General features: G+C 34.9%; 1 protein-coding gene across 1 annotated transcript in view; it reads left to right on the top strand.

The window, feature by feature from the left end:
- The first annotated feature begins 906 nt into the window (after nucleotides 1-906).
- CDH9 (cadherin 9) overlaps nucleotides 907-25,938 on the top strand; it is a 100,993-nt gene continuing 75,961 nt past the window's right edge. Inside the window, 1 exon segment of the mRNA XM_040549077.1 lies at nucleotides 907-1,174. The gene's annotated coding sequence lies outside the window, so the exon portion shown is untranslated.

Here is a 25,938-nt window from a genome sequence, read left to right as displayed (position 1 = left end):
CTTGCTATTCTATTGGCGCCCACAACAGACATCTACTAAAGGTTATCTTCAGGATTTGCTGGTACAGAACGTGGTGGCAAAGTATCAGTTCCTAGAAGTCCAATTGTAAATGTTTAACTTATATCCATGGCTGAAATAATTATTAGTACCCAGAAGCCCACAGAAATGCACAGGACTTACAATACTCTTTTTTTTTTTTTTTTTTTTTTCATTTTGATAGGCAATATCTTAGGCTTTGGTTGACAATGCTTGAAGTGGTTCAAGCAAATTACAATATTCTGCAATATTGCACAGTGGTAACATTGTGGGGAGCAGTGGTTACTCATATCCAAACAGACTGTACCAGGAAACAGGAAATTTCATTTGTGTGACTGGCAAGACCATATATTTCTGCAAATGACCTGAACATTATTAACCATAATTCCTGAAACATCCTTTGCAACTTTGCATTATGCTCACTTTCAGATACAGTGACAACCCTATCATTATCAACAGCTGTAAGTGACACTGGTGCAGTAAACCTATTTAGTACAAGGGGAAATCTCCTCCACTGTGCTTTCTTTCAACTTCAAATCATTTTTCACTATAATGGTATGAGATAATTTTGCATTCTTCAATGAATATGTGCACAAAAATGGCACTGAACTGCTGGTGTAGATAATTAGGGTAAATCTTTTCTCCGGTTAATTCACAGGTTATGGACATGACTTTCTCCTTCTTATTAAAACAGAAAACATCAAGCTGAGCTAGTAGCACGAGTCTCTGTATTTAAGTCTCAGTTAATAAGAGGGTCCTTAACAAAGCCCTCCTCTCTGAACCCTCCCACTGCATTCACTTGCAAATCACTGTATGGCTGGCAAAGCTGGTCCCCCCCGTTCCCCCACCCCAGCCCCAAACCTCCTTGTCTTGAGCACTGGGGCTCTATCAGCAGCAACATCTCTCTCAGTGAGGGATGTTTCTTATTAATCAGGGGCACTGAATGGAAACCAATCAGATAGAGAGTCCCTTTGGCTTCAGCTCCCTGCCTGCCTGAGTTAAAAGTGATGCTGGGAGAGAGGCAGCCCTAGTTAGATGCAAGCACACAACGCTGGAGATACAGTACGAGGCAGAAGGGAAGAAACAGGTAGAGAAGCAGCACTGGACGGACAGAGACAGGCTCATGCTGGCAGACACGGTGAGTAGATTAACTTTCCCTAGCAGACAAATTGCTGGCAGCAAAAAAAAAGCAGAATTTTCTTCAAAATGGCCAACAGATTAATAACCCTTTACAGATACTTTTTCAGGGAGGAGGTGGGGGGGGAGGGTCAGAAGAGCTCTTTTGAGAAAGGAATTAAAATAATCATACTGGATTACCGAAATCTAAACTTCTGTTGCTGTATATATTACAAGTGCTTGTACATATTAGAAATCTATCAATATGCATGCTATCTGTCAATACTGTCAGACTGAGTATTACTTTCATCTAGTTTTTTACTGCAATACAACTGTAACAATATAGTCTAACTTTTTTTTTTTTTTTTTTGGGGGGGGGGGGTTCACCTGTCCAGATGGAAACTATCATCCTTTTCTGTCTTTCACCTCTGTTTTTATTGAAAACATCTAGTCAAAGCAAACCCAGTTAAGAAGGATGAAGAGGTTTTTACTATTAATAAGAATGAAGTACTAGTGCTTTTTTTTTTTTTTTTTTTGCTTTTTTTTGCTTTTTTTTTTCCTATAGTGGTAGAGAAATTAGTATTTTGTATGTGTCAGGTCAAGGGGAAAGCTCAAGGTTCAGAAAGATTGAGAGCTGAGGCAGGTGCTCCTTTGGATATTCAGCACAGTAAGTCAAAGTCAACAGGCTAAAAGTATAAGAGTGTTTTCCAGAAGTGCCTTACCAGCCTACAGAGAGTAGCACAGAAAGCAAGGCAGAAAGCATAAAGGCCGAACTGACCACTTGATTTTGAAGTAACCAGCAAAAAGCAATTGCCCAGTGAATGCCATTTTGCTTTTTCTTTCCATGTGCAAGAAACAGGCAGTCACATCCATTCGATTTCACTGAGCAGAGGTGCTTCAAACAAAGAATGATGCATATGAACTATAAAGAAATCGATACCCCTTGCAGTTGTACAGCAAAGTGCATACAGTAGCCACTTGCCTTCTCACAAACAGATTTAAGTAGCAGGTCAGAATAATAGAATGGTAGTTTGGTTAGGATACTTTCCATTTGCAGGAGACAAATTTACAATCAGTGTATCAGTCTTGTTCTGATTACAGTCAGTGACAAAACTAATATTTTGCTTAAATCACAACAGGTTTGTGCTCCATTGTTGAGTATTGCACTAGTTTCTCATGATAAGGACAAATATGGATAAAAAGACAAGTGTAATACTTGCAATAATTTTGCTAATGGGATCAAATGTGTTGTTTAATAAATAATATTGATGGTAATGATAATACTTGCTAATGACAGCTCTTCAAAAATCAGTTTCCAAGTCATTTTGCACGTTTAAATGTTAATGTGTGTTCCAAAAGGTGAGAATGGACTAATTAAATATTTAGGTGTCTCATGTTATATTTTTTTCTATGATTATTGTTAACTCTTTAGAACTACGTTAGGTTGTAATACAGTCTTACTGCTATCTGTCAATTTTACAGATAAAATATATTGTCCTGTAATTTTACCTTCACTACGTAATAATATGAATTCCAGATAACATTAAATATGCTGACAGATAATGAAATTTTCTGTTAACAAAGATATAAAACTTTTACAAGATCACATTATATAATCAAATGCCTATGGAACAAATAAATCTTTTAATTATTATTATTATTATTTTAAGTTAGATAAATAAGATTAATTTTAAATCCAGAAATACTTTAGTTTGTTAGTAGACACTAAAGTTTTACCCCAAAAAGTTGTCAAGTCTTTTTAATCTTGATTTCAACAATCAAAGTTTTTCATATGTTTGTGTGAGCAAAGTAGAATATTTCATTTCAGATTCTTTGTTACAATAATTATTACAGAAAAATCTTGTTGTGTAAGTATCTAGTGTGTATCACCTAAACACAAAAAGAAGTTTGGAGAGAAACTGTGGATTGAAATAGCCCTGCCATATGTTTTGTGCAGATCCATGTTCAGAGTGCTTCAGGTTTTCACCATTTTCACACTTGTTTCCAGAAGTGACCATTCCAAAAAGCTGTCCTCCCCTCCAGACAGCAGCTCACTTAGCTCATTTGGGGGATCTCAGAGGGCTGCTGCTCTGCAAGGATGTTGCACCCAGCAGGGTGTTTGGGTTGGCAGGGAAGCACTCTGATCATTGAATCAGCCAATGGGGATGATTTCATTACCCAGCTTATCCACCAAACAAAATACACTAGTTTAAATACACCAGTTTAAATGTTATTACCCACAATGTTGTAGAAGGAACTACACAACTGAATTCTGACAGTCGTTTATGTCCTGGCACCAGGAAATGGTTTCTGAAACCTTACAAGATGGTTTGCAGAGAATCTACTGGCAAAAGCGTTGAGAGGTAGAGGTCAAAAGTAACAGGACTCACAAATTCTTTCGAGGACAAGTTTGCCCAGGAGATAAAGCAAGGTAGATGGATGTCTCCTGATGCTATCCAAAGATTGACGATAATAGGATGCATGAAGGAACAATTATTAGTTATGAGTTTGGATGTATTATAGAGTAAATCACACACACAATCTTTTATCTATTTTTACAGATGAACCAAAATATTGAACTATTATCCTTTCCCCCCATCTTCTCCTAATTTTGAGAACTCTTCTGGAAATGCAGCAAGACCTTACTGGAAATCAAAACTCAGTAATGAACACTGTTTAAAACATCTCCTGATTCCTGCTCAAATCTTATGTTTGCAACAAAACTGGACTACACAGACCTGGATATAAGAAAATACCACACATATAATTTTATAGTTTCCTTTCATGCAGTCAGTGATATTTAACTGTAGAAGGCAACTGGAGCAAAAGCCTAGACAAAAATGCCTCTCCCACTCATATCAGAAAGCCTTCTGAATTTCTAAGGCTTGCAGCAGGTGTTACATGCAAATGTTATCCAAAGAAGCGCAAATATTTGAACATGAATAGGGATGTCTGAGTGAAAGCTAACTGCATTCTGTATGCAAGTGAGAGAGTTTATGAAAAGTCATTTGTGGGACTAAATCCCAAATTTTGCTAAAAGGGCTTGGGAGGAAAAGGAGAATAAAGAAAGAGGAAATGATTCTCAGCTATGAAAAAAAGAATTCTCATAAAAGCACTCAAGCATCATTTTAATAACTTTCTCCTTTTGTGTTTTAAACAAATAGTAAATCTCTGAGTGGCAAGAGGCAAGTTACTCTGCTGTTTTTCAGCAACCGATTGTGATAAAACATCCAGTGGCACTGAGGCCTACTTGCCTGCCATGACTGAACAGGATGGACCATTCTTGACCAGATTGCAGTATGAGTTTACAGCAGAAAATTCTAGCAAAACTGGGCATGCTTTACTTGAAGGAAAACGTTTTTTCTAAGTTCAGGGACAAAAAGACTAATACTGCATATATACTGCAGCTTATAAGAAAGCTCTAAAATGACAATGTTTCAGAAAGAAATATTTTTTGAATGCATAGTATATAGTGTAATTATAAAAAAAGAAAAAAGGCGAAGAGTGATATTTCTAACCTTCATTCTGCAATCTCAGAAAGGGAGATGGGGTGGTATTGTCTTCATCGCATAAACAGACTGCTGCACAGAGGGTTCAGGTGACTCACTCTCAGCAGCTCCATGGCAGAGCCAGGGCTGGAAGTGGACCTCTGCTTTCCCAGTCATACATGAGTGCACCGATATACGTGAAAATAAATGTGCCTGGAGTACTTAAATAATACTACAAACAACCTTTAATTTTTCTTTGGAAATATATTTCTGCAACTGCAAAATGGAATGCCTCAAGTAATGGCCAGTGTATTTCTTTTCCTGTTAAAAGCAAATTTCTATATTTAAATTTCATAGCTTTTTAGTAGTAAGAGCAAAACCAACATGAAGACAGCATCATATTAGATTCAGTTTTCCCTGTCTCACACAAATGTAGCTCTGATATTAGAATCTCCTGACATGAAAATGCAAATGTCAGGGAGGTTTATGTAAGTATAAATTTTCTAGGCATTAAATGTTATTCAGACTTCTCTGACCTCACAAACCCTAGTCAACGGAAATAACCACAAGCTTTATGAAAATTTTGCATGAAAGAATATTAGAGTGTTGGGCCATGTTTGTCATTGTACAGGGACCCCAGTTTTCCAAGAAATACTGTAATCGTTTTCCCTCTGTATATAATATTTTGAGAATGAGCTCCTAAATTGCTTTTCCAAAATCAAAACATGTTCTTTACAAATGATGCCTAATGATACCTAACAAAAGATTCAGTGAAATTGAGAAAATTGTGGATAATGCTTTTTTTGTTTGTTTGTTTGGGGATGGAAACAGCAGGCCTTTTCATCACTATCAAATGAACTACACACCGATTTTCATAAGGAGTTGATCTCAGTCTTGAATTGTTCCATTGGAGGCAATTAATAATTCATGCACACATTATATCTAGCAACATATAGATTTATCCATTAATTTCAGAAAATAGTTTTTCAGAAATCAGTTACATTGATAAGCATAAGTGCAGAATTTGGCATTTATGTTTTGACACCTCTCAAAAAATAATTCAATAAAACATCACATTGGATAAGATTGTTCAGTAAAGGAAATTTAAAAAGTATAATGATCTAACATCTTCAGATCAAGATCTTACTGACATAGTTGTTCTTTGTTTCATCTGTATTCCGTCATTCAGTATTTGCTCCTGAAGGGATGACAAAGAGGTAAAGTAAAAACAGTGTGAGCTCGGGAGAAGGGGAAAGTTAATCTCACCACTTCTATTTTGAAAAAAAAAAAAAATAGGCACAGTACAATTTAAAATTAACATGTTTAAATCCAAAAGTTATAGGTTTTATGTGATTTGAAGATATCAGTAAACTGCTCGTATCCAAATTTAACAAATCAGAATAACCCCAGCTCAAGAACAGATTTTTTCATATATATACATGTACCTGAAGACACATTTATATACATAAACCCAAACATAATTCAGGCAAATTATAAGAAGAATGATAAAAGGTTAAAGAAACCAGTAGATTAAAATGGGTTTACTTAAGTTTGCAGTGCAAGCTTCTGGTTGAAATTTGTTGCCTACTTGCATTATCCTTTATCAGAATACTTTCATGTTATTTACATTATTCTTTATCATAATTCTTTATAATAATGGAACCAGATACCAAGGTTTGCAATAGGAAACTATTGGAAACACATTCTTTCTTTTATCCTGAATTTTAAAGCATGGGTGTAGATTGTGGGAAATCTCATGGAAATGATTCTGTCTTTGTAGGAACAGAAAACAAAAACAGAGGCAAACAGGCATTTTAAAAATAATTCTTGTAGTTGCTTAAATTATTTGTCAAGAGAACTGTTTGTGCTTGTGCCAGGTTCTGGAGTCCTTATTCAAAATTACTTTTGTGTATTTCCCTTACTCAGGGTGCTGAATCTGTGTTTTCATAATGATTCTATCTAATAAAAATTTATATTTTCCTCAGAGTAAAAATAAGAATATTACATTACAGAAAAAATTTTCTTATTTCCTGCAAGATTTGCAGTAATCCTTACATTTGCTTCCCAAACGTAAAAGGAAATTTTACCTCTAATGAGAATACAGACTTGTTGAAAAATGGAAATATATCTTAAAATTAATATAGACTCTTCTTTCTTTGCTGTTATCTGCATCCCTTGGATTATGAGAAGTTGAGTTAGATCTTTAAAACCTAGTGATTTTAAATTTGTGTGATATATGCCTTATTTCCTAACCAAGACATATTTTTGGATTGCATTTTTACCTTTCCAAGAGGTAAACACTAAGTAAAAACCCTTTGTGTTCTAAAGAAAATAAATTTCTCTTTTCATTTTCCTTCAAAGAGATGGAACTTCTTTACATATGATACTGACAATATTGTTCTATTATTATTAGTAGTAGTAGCAATAGTAATACTAATAGCAGCAGAATTAGTAGCAATTGTATCAAGGCTGAGAACTTACATATGACTTCAAGTTGCAAGTTTTGCAATGTTATACAAACATGGGTCGCATTTCAATATAATCCAACATTCTGATGCTGCCTGCTCTTCCATTCATAATCCTAATGATAAATCTTCCCTACTCATGAAGGCAAACCTGCAGCAAACAACAGAACTTTTAAAACAGAAGTATTAGTCATGTATTTAATATACTTCAGGATACTTTTTTTTTTTTTTTAGGCAATTAAAGAGAAGCAGCTCTCCAGAAACCCCCTACAGCTGCTTTAAGTTACAAGTCATCAAAAAATTACTGTCTGAGAACTTTTCCTTAAAGTTTGCATTCAGAAAAGTGAAAAAAAAAAAGCCCTCTGGAAATCAAAAAGGGAATAAGTTAGGAAGTGGCTAGACTGCACTATGGAATTAAGTTTTTTGGAGGAAAAAAAAAAAGTAAAATAAAAGATGCTTATTCATGCTGTTTGAGATAGACCTGAAAAGGTTGAATCTAACAGGTAATGGATAAGGAGTGTGTTTAATGTTGTTGCTCATCTAGATGCATACCTATTAGCACTGCTAGAAGAAAAGATTTAGCACTCCTGCCAAAGGTATTCTCTCCAATTATTTATTTGCCATTTGAATTTACATTCATCCAATTCTCATTTACATTTTAGACCAAATTTGTTTAACAGTCCCCTATAATATTGCTCCACAGATAATAAATGTCTCAAAAATATAAAGTCCTCCATGTTTTTTCTGTCTGCAGCATGTTCAGATTTTAGTTCATAATGCTTTCCCAAAACTAAAAAACTACGTCTGATAGACAGATTTTTAAAAACTACTTGTAAGGATTATATTTACTAATCATTTAAATATTGAACTGCACTGATATACACATTTGACTATTCAAGAGATGTATTCATTAATGGCAAGTAATATATGAATGATGATTTCAAAGAAAACATACGTCTAAATATTTTCTAGAAATTGCAGATAAAAACCAGAAATCTCTTGTGTAGTTTCTGCACATATCTGTATGTACAGCACACTAGGAGTAGCAGATGCTCACATTTGGAGCCTTGAGCAGGGCTAACTTCAGACTTAAGCACTAACCAGCAAAGGGTTAATGTTCCAGGTCTCATAATATAAAGAGGATCTTAACTTCTGTTCAAAAAGAATGTCACTGCTTTTGAGTCAGAAAATTATATAAACTCAGGACAACAAGCTAAGCGATATTTTTATGAAAGCACAGGTAGTTTGAAACAGCAGCTATGCCTTGTTTATGTCACTGGGCACTTTCCTAGGATCTACAGATGGGAGTCTCAGACGTTAAAGACCATGACCGTAATTGTAGCAACCACATGTGAGTGTTAAGAAACATGCCCAAAGTCACTAAAAGGAAACTTGCTATCTTGACATAAAGATTCATCAATTATCTGGAGAAAGAAAGAAGAAAGGCTCCCACTTCAAAGTTACATGAGAGAATTCATGAATCTGGAGCTGTATAAAGATTTGTATAAATCAGCATAAGGTTCTGGATTACTTGATTCGAGATCTTTTTAAATGCCACACTGTGGGCTGCTACACCACAGACGAGACCAAAATGAACTGTTGTTGAATACTGTAGCTTGTCTATATGCTTTCTGTGCCAACAGGATCCAAATAATTAATTTGTACACAAGGAGAGCTGAAATCTGCTAATACATGCTTTTAAGGAACATAGCTAGGGGAACATTGGAGTAGAAAGAAAAATAAATGATTCATATTAATTTTATGCTTCCTTCACCTCAAGCTGATTAGCATAAATTAAATTTCATGCTAGTCAGACTGTGAATTTAGGAGGCAATAAAGAAATAATGAAATTTCATTGCTTGTGGAAACACACACACATATACATGTGTATGCATGTATATCTATATATCTCTATTGATATCAAGATCTACATAGGTATGTCTCTATGTATCTGTCTGTGATGACATTAGCATCCATATAGAGTTAGATACATTGTTTACGTGCACAGCATCAGTGTCATGAAACCCACATGTACTTGCATTGTAAGGTGGAATAGATTCTACCCAATAGCAGGTGAGGTAAAATACTTATATGCTCTGGGTTGGCGAGTGTGGTGGTAGTAGCCTGGTGGGCAGCTAAACTCCACCACAATCACACTCTCAGTCCCTCTCCTCACAGGAAGAGGAGGAGAAAATATGATTAAAAGGGCTCAAGGGTTGAGATAAGGTTAGGGAGATTGCTCACCAATTACTGTCATGGGCAAAACAGACTCAAATTAGGGCAATTACTATAATTTATTGCCTATTAATAACAGACTGGAGCACTGAGAAACTAAATGCAAATTCAGAACACCTTCTCCCCCTCATCCACTCTCTTCTATGCCCTCCCCCGAGCAGCACAGGCGAATGGGGGATAGAAGTTGCATTTTGCACTTCGTTATCTGCTGCTCCTTCATGGTCACTCTCTTTCCTTACTCCACGAGGGGCTCCTCTACTGGCTGCAGTGTAGAGATCTGCTCCACCATGGGCTGCAGGGGCTCAGCCTGCTCCACCATGGGCCCCTCCACAGGCCACAGAGGAACTTCTGCTTCTGACCTCCTTTCGCACTCACCTTGGGGTCTGCAGGGCTATTTCTCACTCCTCTCTCCCAGCTGCTTTTGCCCAGCAGTTTTTTCTCTTCCTTAAATATTCTCTCCCAGATGCCTACCCAGCGTTGCTCCCTGGCTCAGCTCTGGCCATCAGCGGGTCCCTTTTGGAGCCGGCTGGAGCTGACTCTGATCTCACGTGGGGCAGCTGCTGGACTCTGCTCACAGAGGCCACCCCTGCAGCGCGTGGACTACCAAAACCTTGCCATGTAAACCCAACAGAGTGAGAGCTTAGCAGGTCATTTCGTGTTTGTGTACTTTAACAACAGAAGGCCTCTCTAGGGCCTTCTCTCACTGCCTTCTGTAGCACCTGGCTTTGCTGTGTCCTTGCTGTGATTTGGGCTGGCTGGCTATTGATTTTCATGGGGTCAAAGAGACTTGGAAATTTGAAGAAAGGAATGGACAGTGGAGGGGGCAGGGGCTTCTGAATGGTGCTCCATTCTGAGGGAACTGTGGAAAAAAAGGTGGTACTCTACACCATGGGGTGATGTGTCAGTGAAAAAGTCTGTTCCCTTTGCTCTGGAGACCAAAGTGTTTTAGCAAGAGTAGGTAAAGACCCTTCCCCTCATTCCAAATCACGTTGAGCCCTTGTCCAAAAAATTGATGTCTTAACATTTGTCTTAACACTTTATTGATATTTAAACAATGAAAAAATAAGGCCTTAAGAATCACTTACGTCTGTACTCCATCATTAAGAGACCTCCAAGAAAGGCCAGGAAAGGAACTGAAACCTAGTATCCAACCTGGCCTAAGTTCATGTACCCACAGCACCACCCAGAATCCATAGATTGTCATCCTATTAAGACAGTCATTTATCAGTCCATCTGCATACGTTTCTATCACATTTAGGGCCACTGACAGTGACTGGCTGGCAAAAATTATAATGATCATTTAATAGAATTGTTAATAATATTTTAAAATTCTTCCAACATGGAAAATATTGCCTATTCTTTAAGTGAAAGTCAATTTATCATTTGTAAATTAAACACACTGAACCCAGTTCTCACAGAACCCAATACTAAACAACTGACTGGATATGCAATGTTTTAAGTCAGTGGTTTTTATCCCGTGTGTCTACAGACTCTCTCTGCAGAAACCCATAAAAACAAATATATATATATATATATATATATATATATATATATATATATATATAAATGCCTAGTAGAAGTAGGTTTATATTTGTCAGCTGGAATCCCACTTTCCTGATGGAAAATGTGTATAGGGCCTGTAAAAAATGATAATTAAAAAGAAAACAACTTAGAACAAATCTGCCTAATTCATTTTCAACAGATTTGAAGTTTATAAAAATGGCACATGGCCTAAGTCATTTTGTGTTTGTATACTTCATATACTGAATGCACACAAATGGTCGTGAAAGAGATTAAGAATGAAGAATTCAGACTTGGTTGTGATTTTGATATCACTGAAGAACAGAAGAATAAACAGAAAGGTATGGGTAGCACAGTGTTAGAAATGAGTTTTAAATGTTCTAGTTTTAATTTGAAGATATGAACAAATTCAGAAACTTGCATGGATATAATTTTGCATTGCATAAGTTTAAGTTTTGACTTCAGCTGAGCTGAGAATAAACACTTTTACTATTAAATTTGAAGACCTGTTAAATTACTGGTACAAAAGAGTATAACAGTTATAGCTTAGTGTCCATGAAAAAAGGCACTTTTCTAACTCAAATAACAGGTTTTCTCATTGGATGCAGAATCAATATTGAAATTAAATCTTGAAGAAGACATACTAGGAATAGAGAAAATTAGATATGTAAATAAGTAATTTTACTGTCTCATATGTAATATCTTTATAATGATATGGTTCCATCTTACTGCGAACTGGAAGGTCAATGTCATATTAGTGACCAAGTAAATTGGTATTCATGTGGTGCCCTTTGGAAATTGCCAATTAACAGTCAGCAATTACAACAAAGCATTTCAAAGTGTTTTGTGAAAGCTGTTAAGTGTAAGCTACAGGTAAACAACAGAAGTGCACATAGTCTTCACAGAAGGCTCAACTCAGTTTAGATTAGTGTTACCATGAATATGAGTAATATTTCGATCCAGTCTTTATAAAGGGACAAAACAGTGTTATGGCCATTACTGAGCAGAGCAGAGGACCTGATCTGATAGTTGCAGAAGGCCAGAAAGAGCAGAATTTGCCACAAAGTTGCACACCCGTGTATAAACACCTGAAGTACCTGATCCACACCACAGTTTGCAAGCTGGATTATATACAGCAAATGAGCTAGGGGGAAAAATGGTCAACCATTCTGTAATCAGGAATAATGTTAAGTGATAACAGTTTTTCTTTCCAGTCCCTTCACACTCTTTCTCTACAGTTGGTATGTGCACTGAATTACATTAATGTGTATAATTTGCATGTGGACATAATGGGTGTAGATACATAATATATGACAAAGTACTTGTACAATGTATATAAGATATGTAAAAAAAAATCTGACTTGGACAATTATTTTTTAAAAATGTATTATCTCCGGCATTTAAGTCATCAGGACTCAAGCAAATGAGTGGAATAACTCCACACTCCTTTCAAAGTAAATGTCAGAGGAAATTGTTTTGCAAAATGCCGCCAAGTACTGATTTCTGATACATCAGAGTACAAAGTCAGAGGAAAATCCAGACAGTTTAAAAATGGTTCTTTCTGCACAGAGTGGGAAAGAAAGTGAAATTACAGCTTGTTCAACCTTCAAAATGAGATTGAAATATAATTTCAGTATGGCTTAAAATGGTACAAATACTAGATTGTGAAATATTGGGTATAAATGTCTTTATTGGATAAACTAAACAGTTTTATCTGAGCACCAAAAAAAGAATAAGTAAACATGCAATACAGATTTTAAAATTATACACAGGGCTAACAATTGTTTATTTTAAAACAAAACAAAATAAATCAAAAACAGATGTATACACCTGCTAGAGAAGCTATTGCTTCTCTAGGCATTATAATGTGTGTATCATTAAAGAAAATTTCATTAAAGACAGAGACTCTAAGTGGCTAGAGCCTAACAAAAATTCTGGAAAAATAAAAAAATGTGACAGAGCTTAGCAGAATCTTTATATTGATATAGAATGTGTCCTAAAAATTCAAAGTTCTAAAATTTGCTATGAAGACTAGAAAAGCAAAAAAGATAAACAAACAAACAAACATTATGTATACTAGAGCAAATATAGAGCATTCAAGAAAGAGAAAAAAAACAAAACAAAACAAAACTTTACCCCTAGTAAGTTTAATTGCTTATTGAAAGAATGTTCTGTGTAAGTGATGGAGGGAATAAATGGATGGAGGTAATGTAAATAAAACTTTAAATACATGCAAAAATAATGTTGCTACTGAAATAAACACATCAAAAAAATCTGGAATACATTGGCTTTCAGAAATAAAAAACAAAATTATAGTAGTATGTGTCATAGAGAAATCACCAGAAAATTGGAATTCCGACTACTGAGTAACTAAATAAATTCTTATTGACTTTTTTTTTTTTTTTGTATAGACGTAGATACAACCTGTCTTTAAAACAAACAGCAATTAAGTATGAATAGCCATTTAGTGTATAGCAGAGGACTTACATGAGTATAACAAAACAATACATTGAAAATATTACAGATGTTTCTGACTTGGCAATAGAATATTCAGAATAAGCCTGATGGCATATAAAAGAACTTTGGTGAACATAAATGGAAAAAAAAAAAAAAAAAAGAACGTATTTTCAAATACCAAATAGGGAAAACAGAAAATAAAAATACAGCTGGAGTAAACATTTGTATTTTTAATTACATTCAAGGGAGTCACATCAAAGCTAAGATTTACACATATTATATTTCAACATAGTATCATTTCAACACTTACAAGCTGGTTTTAATAATTGTGTTTTACTATTTATTCATCAAAACCAGAAGGGAAAGTTAAAGTTCAAGAAATAGGTTTAACCTCTAGTTCATCATTTCTTTTACAATGACTTAATGCCAGTTGATAACAATTTTTAATGTAATGAAATTATCTTCTGTGAAAATTAAAAACTTCCATTATAACATAAATGGGAGAGGGGGCTTAATTTGGAAGTTAAGAAAAAGTGTTTTTTAGCCTCCAGTAATTTAAGGAATAAATCAAACTGTTTTTATTTGTTTCATAATGACTACTAGAGCACAGAATGTCACAACAGAAGTGAAGTGGAAAGCGGTTTACATATTGTGAGGCTATATAATAGACGCTCATGAAAAAATGATGCCAAAACTGAAAGTAATTTTTAAAATATTCCGACAAAAGAAGTTATCTTTTACAAGGAATTTTGAATAATACTTGTAATGAGAGCAAATTATGGATGGTAAATAACACTTAGCAAATAATAATTTGGTGAACATAAACAGCTACAAGTAATCCTATCTTTTTTTCAAGTTTTGAGTCCAAACATTTTGTTGGAGCAAATTCTTGAGAGGCTTCAAGTTCTGAGTTCAAGTGTTTTGTTAAAACAAATTTTGGGGAAGGCAAGTCAGAAGCTGTTCCTACAAGGCGCATTGCAGGATGAACTGACCTTATGTGGTAAAGGAAATAAGCAAAAACTCCAAAAACTCTCTAAATAATTTTAGAGGGAAGAAGCAACTGCTTAGATGCATTGTGCAGCTTAACTATTTTAAAGGCTGAGATGGAAAAAAGGTGGAATGTTTATTCTGTTATGCTTTATTTAGTTGATTGCTTTTCTCAAAAAAAAATCTGCAGTCCTTCTCTACTTTGCACTGGAACCACTCTTAAAATTTATCATAATACCAGTAACATAGGATTTTTCCTAAAACTTATCTATATTGCAGTAGAAACAATTAGTGGCTTCAAATACCACCGTGGTAAATTCTGATTTCTGTGAATAATACTTATTCCCAGACTTGTGTATCTGAAGTTCCACAAAAAGTAGCAGAGGCCTTTGAAACACATACAGAAAGTGCTACAATTATATATGTCTACAGTGAAGAAACACTTAGGGACAAAAAAATGCAAGTGGATCTCAAAAAAAAAAAAAAAAAAAAGAAACAATAGAACCAGGGGAAAATATACAATTTTCAAAGTTGATGAGCATTTATAAATCCAATTTAATATTGAACCTGATGGCATTCATCAGCTCTGAAAAAAAAAAAAAAAATCACATATATTTCTTGAACTGAATAACAGAAAACAGTGATTCTAGAGGGCAGTCAAACTTTATCTAACAAATATATGCTATGAATGGGACATTCACATTTAACTTTAAGCACTTCTCCTATGAAGAACACTTATCCTGCTTTCCTGCAGCTTTTTATTCTCAAGTGTTTGTATCCTCTCTTGTCCTCTTTCCTCTCTTCCTATCTACACTTGCCTCTACCTTATTTACTCAACATTCATTTAAGTGAAAATAGAAAATGATCATAGTTTAGATTGCATCCTATATGTTGGCTATTATATTTAATATTACTTAGAAGTAAGAAAGAAGATAGCAGGAGAATTTAAAGAAAAAAATAAACATTTCATAAAAGTTGCAACATGTATACGCACATAAGCTGAGTATATATCTTCATATATAGAATCCCAGAATCATAGAATGGTTTTAGTTGGAAGGGACCTTAAAAATCATCCAGTTCCAACCCCCCTGCCATTGGCAGGGAAATCTACCACCAGATAACGTTGCTCAGAGCCCCAACCAACCTGGCCTTGAACAACTCCAGGGATGGGGCATCCACAGCCTCTCTGGGCAACATGTTCTGGTGCCTTACCACCTTCACTGTGAAAATATTTGAACATATGTGGCATTAAATGAAGCATTTGTATTTGAACTTGTATCTTTAGGGTTTTAACTTGCCCCTTCATTTCTCATTTACTAAATAGGTCTATAGTACCAACATTATTTTCTGTCATCTAAATTGCTGCCTAATAATGAGATATGGTCATATCCAAACCAGCATGAGGAAGTTTTGTAAAAAAACAGGCGAATCAAACCTATATTTTTGTACAAAAATATTAGAAGGGGATTAAACTATCAGTGCTCATTGTTGCCAAAAATAGCAGGAAGGCCCTCCTTGCATTGGTTTATAGGGGTGTATTGTAGGTTCACATGCAGTACACACAACCATGGGGAAGAGGCAAGGAGAACACTAAAGAAATTTCAAAAGTAAAGCAGGTTTTATTTAATGCTCTATATTTGCTTTTATATTCCTCTCCTTCAGATACATCCCTGTCCACTGGTTCTTCAGGTATGCAGGCAATCTAGTCCATGCTTTCCAAAGCACATGTCATGCCTTTATAAGCAGTGTTCCTCCAAACAAAGATTTCACAGAAGTACGTGCCTCATCAGTTCTTAAGAGTAATATTTTATGTTCATCCCACTTACTTCATAGACAAAGAAATGAAGTATGTTTTGCAAATACTTGCATCAATCTCTGTTCTTTGATAGTTTTATTTATTTATCTATCTATTTATTTATTTATTTATTCTGTTTCATAAGGTGGGAAATGAGTACAGAGAGATTAAACTTGTCTCTAAATTTGAACATAAGCACCTGGTGGAATCAAGAACAAGAGGCATGACTCCAACTTTATGACAATAAGTTTTTCTCTTGTTTAAATATGTTTAACTTATTATAACCTTTTCAATCTGCTCAAAGAAAATTATTAGGATGCATTATCTACTCCTGAATATTGCTTATTCATTTTAAAACAATAACAATAATGAAAACCTCAGAGCTAGCGTCATCTTCAAGAGCAATTAAGAAAAAGAAATAAAAGAACGTAAGCAGTTTCATCATCTTATAAAGTGAAAAGATATAGTACAATGCTATGGCTCCCTCTTTTGGATAGCACATATCTTTATTTATAAGAAAACTCAGCATGTCCAAAAATAAAATAAAAAAAAAAAAACAAGCCTTTCTCTCCCCCTTTAGCCCACCCCAATCCTTCTTAACAGTGGCAAATGCACACAATAAAACAAGTTTTTATAAGTTTATTGTAAAATGCAATTATATTACATATATGGAATCTATACATTCTATAAAAATAGATATGTATTTCCCAGCTAGGGAAAACTGTAACTAAAATATTTTTTAAATATGTTAAACGTTAGTCCATCAAGTACCTATAAAACTGAAACATAAAATTCTCTCATGGTTTATTCCTTATTTTAGTGGTGTTATTACTACAAAATGAGGGAGAACAGTAAACAAAAGATTGCTGGGAAAGCACTTCAGATAGCTAACACACTACACAAGTGATCAGAAGGGAAAAAAATTTGTTCCTATGTTATTACTTCATTAAGAACCTTGAGTCAAAAATAAAATAAACTGTCATTGATTTGCTTTTTTAAAAATTTCATCAATGCTGTGACTTAGTTGAAAGTCCACTGGATTATATGCTTTGGCTTCAGGAAATTTTGAAACATACCCTTGGAAAATTAAAAGGCATGTAACAGTTCCAGAAGAATAAATAAATAAATAAATAAATAAATAAATAAATAAAAACAATTCTTGTAAAATAAGGGGTGATTTATTAGAGGGGAAAGGTGGGGAAAAAGTAAAGCTGTTAAAAGGTATCAATCAATGCAATATAATAAATCCTCACAGAGCTTAAACTCTCATGATTTAAGAATTTTTCCTGCTGAAACACTAGTAATCTAGCAATGTTGGCTTTATAGGCATAGTTATATTTCATTCTGAATTTGGATTTTACTTGTCAAAGTACTGGTGCTACTCTTCAACTTTAATATCTGGACATAATTCCACATTGTGCAACTGATTCAATTTTCTCCATGTCTTCATGCATGCTGCACTGAGTCATCTAGAAACAGAATTTTTGGCAAAAAGAGTTCATGAAAAATTCAGTAGCGTTATTCAATGACTTCTTCTGTGTCAGCTAGAAGACAGACTTTATTTCAATCATACTCCTTCCTATTGTTTTCTTATTACCCTTATATAAATATACAAACATCGAGTCAGGGGTATGTCAGTGAATTATTCTACAGATTTTGTTTTGCTTTTTCTATTACTAAAATTAGTCATTCCTCAACATTCATTAAGATGTTGGGCTAGACAATTAAATAATGAGTTAGTAATTTCAAATTGTTACATTATGTTGTCCCTCTTAATTATACCATTGCAGCATATTTTCCCTTCACAGTATCCAGAATTAACCTGACGAAAGAGCTGTGCTAACCAATACAGCAATTACATTTGACTATGCAGGATCATTATTGTTCATTCTATATATTAGTAGCATTTACTGTTTATTATAAAATCAACACTGTAGTAGCCAGATTTAGATCATAAAGACTGGTCATAAAGAACACTCCATGGAAAAAAAAAAAAAAAAGGCAATTTAGCTTTCTTTATTGAGAGTAGCAATGAAACCAATAGCCATGCTACTACAAAGTGACATCAAAATTTGCTGCTATAATAATGATTGCAGAGTCACAAATGTAAAAAGAATGGGTAGAAATGCATTTGTAGGCAGCATAACTTTGTTTCTACTGTATCTACTCGCAGATAAAGAAAAATATGGAAAAAAAATTGCCTGACATATGCATCTCTGAAGGTCACCTGTGCACTTTTTTTTCCTAATATGTAATTGTGATAATTTGTTTTCTATGAAACCAGAACTGTCTTACCAGTATGGGACTCAAGCACAGCATATTGGGTCCCTCATATATTTCTTCCCTTGTCTTTTAGAAATGTGAGAAGGAAGAGAGAAAGTCATGGGTATTGAAGTTTATGAGAAAAAGAAGATTTAAAGATTAATTATACCCTGCCATTTGAGGCAAAGCATCTGTACTAGAGCAGATAACATTACCTTATGCTTTCCAAGTGCTTTGCTATATCAACTGTTTTCAGACATATTTCAACCGTTGTGGTTTTTGATTTGTTTTGTTTTGTTTTTCACTCTGAAACTAGAATCATATACATGGTTTCATGCAGTTATATCTTTCATATAATATTGAGTTTCAGCGTGAAAAGGGCAAAAAGAGGGAGTAATTCTAGAATGTTATCTAAAAGGTACTATATATGTTTTCAATTAATTCAAATAAATCACATGAAAATCTGCAAGTTCTGGGAATTAATAATAAGATATGTTTAATGCTCAAGTATGGTTCAAGATTTACCAGGAAACATATCACATAATTTGAAAGATAGCTGGTATAAACTAGTTTCTGTCTCTGGCTGCCAGAAACAAAGGAACCAAACAGTCAAACAGTTGGTATCAGCAATAACAACTGCCGTCTGATCAGAGCACAATTAAATGATTAAATGCATATGCATATGACATATTTCCCCATTTTTAGACTCAATTCCAGATGGATCTGTAGTCTTTTGAAATTGCCTATCACAATAGCAAAAATAAACCATATACAAACTTTGCACTAATGGTACAAATTTGAAGAGGTCAAATTCAAAAAATACTATAGAAAGTATTAAAATTCTGAAAAAAAATGTTTTATTTTGGAATGAAAAGTAAAGACTACTTTAGAAACATTTTCTAAAGGGAAAATTCATAAAACTAGCAACAAACTTAACAGAAAAAAAAAAATGATAGGAAAAAAGGACCAATAGATTATTTTTTTTTAGAGGATTTCTTTCCCCAAAGGGCTTTAAAACTTGAAGTAGCATAAATTTCAATATGAACTTGTGAATGAAAGCCAAAATCTGAGTTACTGATCAAAGTTCTTGGTGGGCTGTCAGGTCTTCTCTGTAGGACTTTCAGGCATCAGAACGAGCTTGACTGACCACATCTAGACTGCTATCTCTTTGGAAAGCGTACAACCCCTTAGGAAACAAATAGCAGAAAGGGTCTCCACTACATTAATAAAATAGACACCCAACATCCACTGCCATGTATCTGTGGGATGCCCTTTCTATTGTTTCATCAGATAATATTGTTTAAAAACTGCTCTAATTAAAAGCTGAAAAATGTGTGTTTGGGAAGTTCCCTGAAAAACTTTACCAAGAGTCCCATGCTTGTGACTATCAACAGTTCTGTCGTTCATTTTTCACAGTTACCCACTCTCTCAGGAGAAAACTGAAAGTGTTATAATGTCCTAAGAAGGAAATATCAGATTGCTTTCTTTTTCTTTCTTTTTCTTTTTCTTTTTCTTTTTCTTTTTCTTTTTCTTTTTTTCTTTTTCTTTTTCTTTTTCTTTTTCTTTTTCTTTTTCTTTTTCTTTTTCTTTTTCTTTTTCTTTTTTCTTTTTCTTTTTCTTTTTCTTTTTCTTTTTCTTTTTCTTTTTCTTTTTCTTTTTCTTTTTTTCTTTGTTTTTCTTTTTCTTTTTTTTTCTTTTTTTTTCTTTTTCTTTTTCTTTTTCTTTTTCTTTTTCTTTTTCTTTTTCTTTTTCTTTTTCTTTTTCTTTTTCTTTTTCTTTTTCTTTCTTTTTCTTTTTCTTTCTTTCTTTCTTTCTTTTTCTTTTTCTTTTTCTTTTTCTTTTTCTTTTTCTTTTTCTTCTTTTTCTTTTTCTTTTTCTTTTTCTTTCTTTCTCTTTCTTTCTTTCTTTCTTTCTTTCTTTCTTTCTTTCTTTCTTTCTTTCTTTCTTTCTTTCTTTCTCTTTCTTTCTTTCCCTTCCTTCCTTCCTTCCTTCCTTCCTTCCTTCCTTCCCTCTTTCTTGTTTTTTTATTTAACTAGGAACTCATCAGAAGATCTAATTTCAGTACAGTGGGATTTCAAATGGTATTAAATGGCAGAAACTTCATGGCTACCATCAAGAATTTTAAAAGATCTGTGTTGAGACTACTGAAATATTCATTACTATTTGTAACCTTGTACCTCAACTTCCTTGATGCTTGAGTGTTTCAAAGTGTCAAATATAATGCCAACTTAAAATATATATATATATATTTCAGTTCTAATTGGGACAAAGACTGATGCCCATATCAGTTGATTATTAACAACTCTTATAAAGGATATGATTGGTGGATACATGACATAGTGCTGGAAAGCCAGTATAGATTTTTTGGAAAGGGAAGTCCAGATTCACAGATTCATTGGAGTTCTCTGAAAGAGTTTACAAACATATGAATAACTGTGACCTCTTTGATATTATCTAGTGCTTCTAGAAGGTTTTTGACATGGTTAGTCACCAAAGGCTCTTAAGCAGCCATGAACTGGAAGTGAAGGTCATATATCAGTAATTGATTAAATGACAGGAATCAGCAGGAAGAAGTAAATTATAGATTTTAACACTGAAATCAGGTCTGTTGCAGTGTTACACAGGGATCTGTAGCGGGGCCAGCACTGTTCAACATATAAATAAAACAGTTCTGAATATCAAGGTGAAAAAATTTGCAAGAGACATTCAGCATAATAAAGCTAAAGACCTTTGCAAAGGCTTGCGAAAGGATCTTATAGCTATGACTATACTAACATAATTCACATGGCAAGGAAATTGTCTTTTATCACGTAATTATCCATACCTTCTCATTGTTAGCACAGTCCCTAACATCACTTCAGCCTGTACCAGCTGTTAGTCTCCCAGAAAATTCTTAGCTGTGTTTGAGGACCAAGTCTTATTTCTCACAGATGATAAGGACAAAGTAGACATTCCAGCCTTGCCATGCCAACCAGTCTCTACCTTGCAGTGGTTTAATAACTGTAGTAGTTTGCTGGTAAAATTGTTAGCCTATGCAATACAATGACTGGAGATCAAAATGATGGATGATGAATTTATGATGAAATTACTAAGTTATGTAAAGCCACATAAATGGTAAAACCCAGAACTTACTCTTAAAATAACTGTCTAGCTACTGCTATCTGAGAATAACACCTGAATGTAACAATAGATAGTACCATGATATTAGCTCTGCAGCAACCAGAAGAAGCAAACAATGTTATGTGTCATGATGAAACTAAGTAAAGAATGTGACTGAGTGATTGTCTATACATGCATGAACCTCCTGCATCTTGAATACTGTGACAAAGGGTACCCTCTGACCTCAAAAGATGCGTCATAAAACTGAAAGAGATTCAGAGGAGGGCTACAGGTGCAATCAAAAGTATGGCTTGGCTTCCAAACAAGGAATGACTAAGATGGCAGTCCCAGAACTGTTCATCTTTGAAAAGAGACAACTGAAGAATAATTTGATACAGGTCAATGCATTCATCCATGGCAAAGAGAGCGAGAAGAAAATGATTATTTACTGTGGCTTCTAATGACAGGACTAGTTCTCTAATGAAGCTGTCAGGTATGATAAGGAGTTAGTTCTGTTAGTTCTTCTCACAACAGATTGTTAAACTGTGAGTCTGTTTTCTGTGGGATGTTGTGTCTCCTAGAATCCAGGTGGTTTCAAAGCAGAGGTGGAGAAATCTATGACAAAGAGAATTTATTGAGGATTACTAAATACCTAATATTTAGAGAATAGGAAAACACACAGAGAAAAATCTTTATATGCTTCATATGCTTCTCCATGCTTTTATACTACCATGGATGTTCATCATGGTTGTTGAAGAAGAAATCTTGGACTACCAGGGTGCTAAGGAAATAAGCAATACTTTTTTTTTTTTTTTTTTTTTTTTTAACTGTTGCTGAGAATTTGCTCATGTTTTGCATTTGTCTTTCATTAACAAAGTTGAATGGGAAGCAAATGAAAAGGGTTTTGTTGCTTTTTTTTTAAAAAAAAAGGTGTTGTTTATTTTTTAAGAATGAGATTCAGACCTAGAAAAAAGAAAAAAAAAAAGTAAAGTCAGCATATGTAACATTTCTGAGATCTCTATTACTCCTGCAAGTTGTGGAATTACACTCAAAGGTACTGGAGTATGTTTATTATGGAAATCCAGGCTGAAGCCTCAGCTGTGTCAGACTCCTTTCAGATGAATTGAGATAACAAATGGAGAAAGTGGTGTTAAACCTATGCATTATTTCTGTGCACAGATTCCTGTGATTGCTATGAGGATGAGATTTTTCTTGATTTCATACTCTCCTTGGAGACAGCAGAAGGGTGTAAAGGGGGTTGAGCTCTGATAAATGACAGCATTCAGCAGCTGCTCAGTTTGCTCAGAAAGAAACAACAGGCTGCGATTACCAGTCCAAATCTGCTAACTACCTCTAATTGGTCAGCAACTTAATTTTTTCTAGTTCAGAGAAGTGAACATATATTCCCTTGCAAGAAGTAATTATATCTGATCTTCACTATCCTTCTGTATAGGAACAAGGTTTCTAATGACTCAAATATACATGAGTCAAAAAGGAGAATGGGAGAGATTAGTGTTTAAAAAAATATATATATATATATCTGGGAAATGCTATCTTGAAGGTATTTAGTCTTTATTCCAAGAAATTCTAACTCGTTACAGCCTCTTGGGCCATTATACAGGCTGTAGATTCAGAAAATGCAGCTATGTGCTATGCTGTGGAGATATGCAGAGGTAGGAGGTATCTGACGTGGAATCTCAGACTGCTTCATTAGGACCTAACTGTGTGACTGGAGTAGACTGCTGAGTAATAAGCATCAAGAAAGAGGCATTTGGCAAAATCATGCAGTCCCAGTTATCTGAAGAACTGGTAAGTACGTCCCATCATTAACAGTGCTGCCATAGGTGAATCTCATCTGCTTCATGCAGGGAGACTGTTTAGAATTGATGTGTCTGGATAATAGGGGCCCAAACCTCCAGATACTGCTTTGTTTTGTGTCTGGCAGATAGAAGGTTATGTTGCTTATGGAAAAAAAATGCCTTAAATAGAGCAGGATGTCAATATCAAAGTGAAGACAAAAGGTTTATGAATGACAGGACTTGTGTTGAATAAATAGACAATTCCAAAAGGGAAGCAGAGATAAGAATTTTGCTTTGATGACAGTATTTATTTTTCCTTCTGTCTCTGAAGGCTACTCTTTAAAAATCATGAATATGTTGCATTTGTAAATAAGGTGTGGTATAAAAACATATAATGCAGCTTCATTATATGATAAGAGTGAAATGTGTTCCCTGTGGAGAAAAATCGATACTAAAGATCAAAGAAAGATCTTCAAAAGGCCTAGCATAAAGGGTTTACAAGTGTTTTATTTCTTAGTTCCCCTCATGTTGATGAAAAGCAGATCCTGTAAAAAGGATCATTATTGGAGAAAAAGGGTCTTCTCTCTCTCTCTCTTTCTCTCTCTCTTTTTTTTTTTTTTTTTTTTTTTTTAATGTGAAAATACACATTTTGCTTTTGTAATCCAGTGAGCTGCTGCCTCAGGAGTAGATATTTTTTAAGTCTTTTTTCAGCCTGATTGAATACCATTGCTCAGAAGTAAGAGACCCTTATACAGGATGGGTCCGAAATGCTGCAGGCTTCATTCACTAACTGACAAGAGGATGGGTGGGGAGAAATAGGCCAGAAACTGTTTCATATGTACCTCAGAAGGGACTTGCTCCAGAGAAGGGCAGATGGTATTTTCACCACCCAGGGAGAGTTGCTTTAACTCGCAGCTGTGTCTCTGCATGAATCTTTGCCAGTGGGAATTGTCCAGACACAAATCAACATGTTCTCCTGCCAGATCCACTCACTTGTAGGACTGGCATTACTCACTGTGAGTGTTGTAGAGAGGGTGGCTCAAGCCTGGGTTGAATTTGGACCAGAGTCTCCAATGTATGTGCCCAAGAGGCTGGCAAAACTTTAAAATAAATGCTCTCTCTCTCTTGTCACAGGAAGATAAATGTTTATTATAATGCACCTACAATCCATAGATTCATTTGCCTAAAGACATTAATTCAACAGCCATTCCAATATAAATTGCTATTAGTTCACGTTCCCCACAACTTTATTTATATTTGTGTGAGTCCTTGATTCGTGTAGCTAAGGGAACCCACACTGGTGTCCCAGACATAAAAAAAGTGTCTTCAGCTGTTTCCTTGCGAAATTTTCAGCTGAGTTTGTCTCCATCATGTAAACAGCTAAATGGATCAACAACCAAAAAAAAAAAAAAAGTTTGGGCAAAATGCAATTCCAAAACTCAGCTCCAAAGGGTTTGCAGTGGCAGTTGCTGTGTGAGGATTTTTTCTTTTTTAGTAAGACTCTAATTTCTGCATCTGCATGTGATCTGAGTATTCAAGGAATGGGTGTTCACCAGCTGAGGATCTGTCCCTTATGTGCTTGGTATCCCTCGTAAGATACTTCAGTTCTCTGAGAAATAAATGAAAACACTTGATTCTCATGGGTTGAGTGCCAGGAGTTCATAGTCAAGATGCACATTGGCTGTTTTCTTTTCATCCTTCCAATGTTGCCCTCAACCCCATCTTTACCTATGAAGAAAACCCATCTTATGGAGAGGGAAGAGGAAAGGAAAAATTAGGAAGATTAAAACAAAGAGAGCTTGCTTTTTAAAAGTCAGCTGTCAATGATACATCTACAGTCTATTCATTTCTGTAGGTTCAGTGCACTCAGAGAACATTTGAGCGCTGCAGTTGGAGGGAGGGCATGTATACACGTATCTGTGCTTTTTTTAATTAGTCAGAGGAGCAATAGAAGTGAACCTAAAGTGATACAGATCTAGCCTCTAGCTAAGTCTTTATATTCACAGAATCACAGAATCACAGAATTGAAGGGGTTGGAAGGGACCTCGAAAGATCATCGGGTCCAACCCCTCAGCCAAAGCAGGCTCCTTAGAGCAGGCTGCCCAGGTAGGTGTCCAGATGGGCCTTGAATATCTCCAGAGAAGGAGACTCCATAACCTCCCTGGGTAGCCTGTTCCAGTGAAAGTATTATTGGTGTCCATGTGCAGTTTCTTGTATACCCTGCATTACTACAGGTTCACTGCTCTTAGTATTCAGGCTCAGTAGATTAAAGCTATATTCAGATATTTTGTTTGCAGAAGAAACACAGCCAAAGTCAATGAAACCACTCCCATGCATGTAGGTTACATAAGATTTACACTTACTATATCCTGTTTAAATACATATTTTAGTTTTACAAATTGTATGGCTCACCGTGAACATCAATTGCATCCTTTCTATTTAAAGACTAGAGAGAGCAATATGCAATACTGCTGCCGCAGTTAACTCTGCTATTTTTAGACATAAATGAGCACTGCAGCCTCTGTCTTTAAAAACAGAATTTTACTTCACTATTAACAAATGATACAAACTAATGTGGGATACATCATCAAGTTGCTGAAGGTTAGGATTTCTTCATGTCATGCTTGTGAGTGACTGTGCTGCACTAATTGAAAACATTGCCATGGCAATTGCTATAG

This window comes from Cygnus olor, chromosome 2 (genome assembly GCF_009769625.2).
Source record: "Cygnus olor isolate bCygOlo1 chromosome 2, bCygOlo1.pri.v2, whole genome shotgun sequence".
Taxonomy (NCBI): Eukaryota; Metazoa; Chordata; class Aves; order Anseriformes; family Anatidae; genus Cygnus; species Cygnus olor.
Note: the sequence above shows the minus strand (reverse complement) of the source record. Positions and strands in the feature narration are given on the sequence as shown.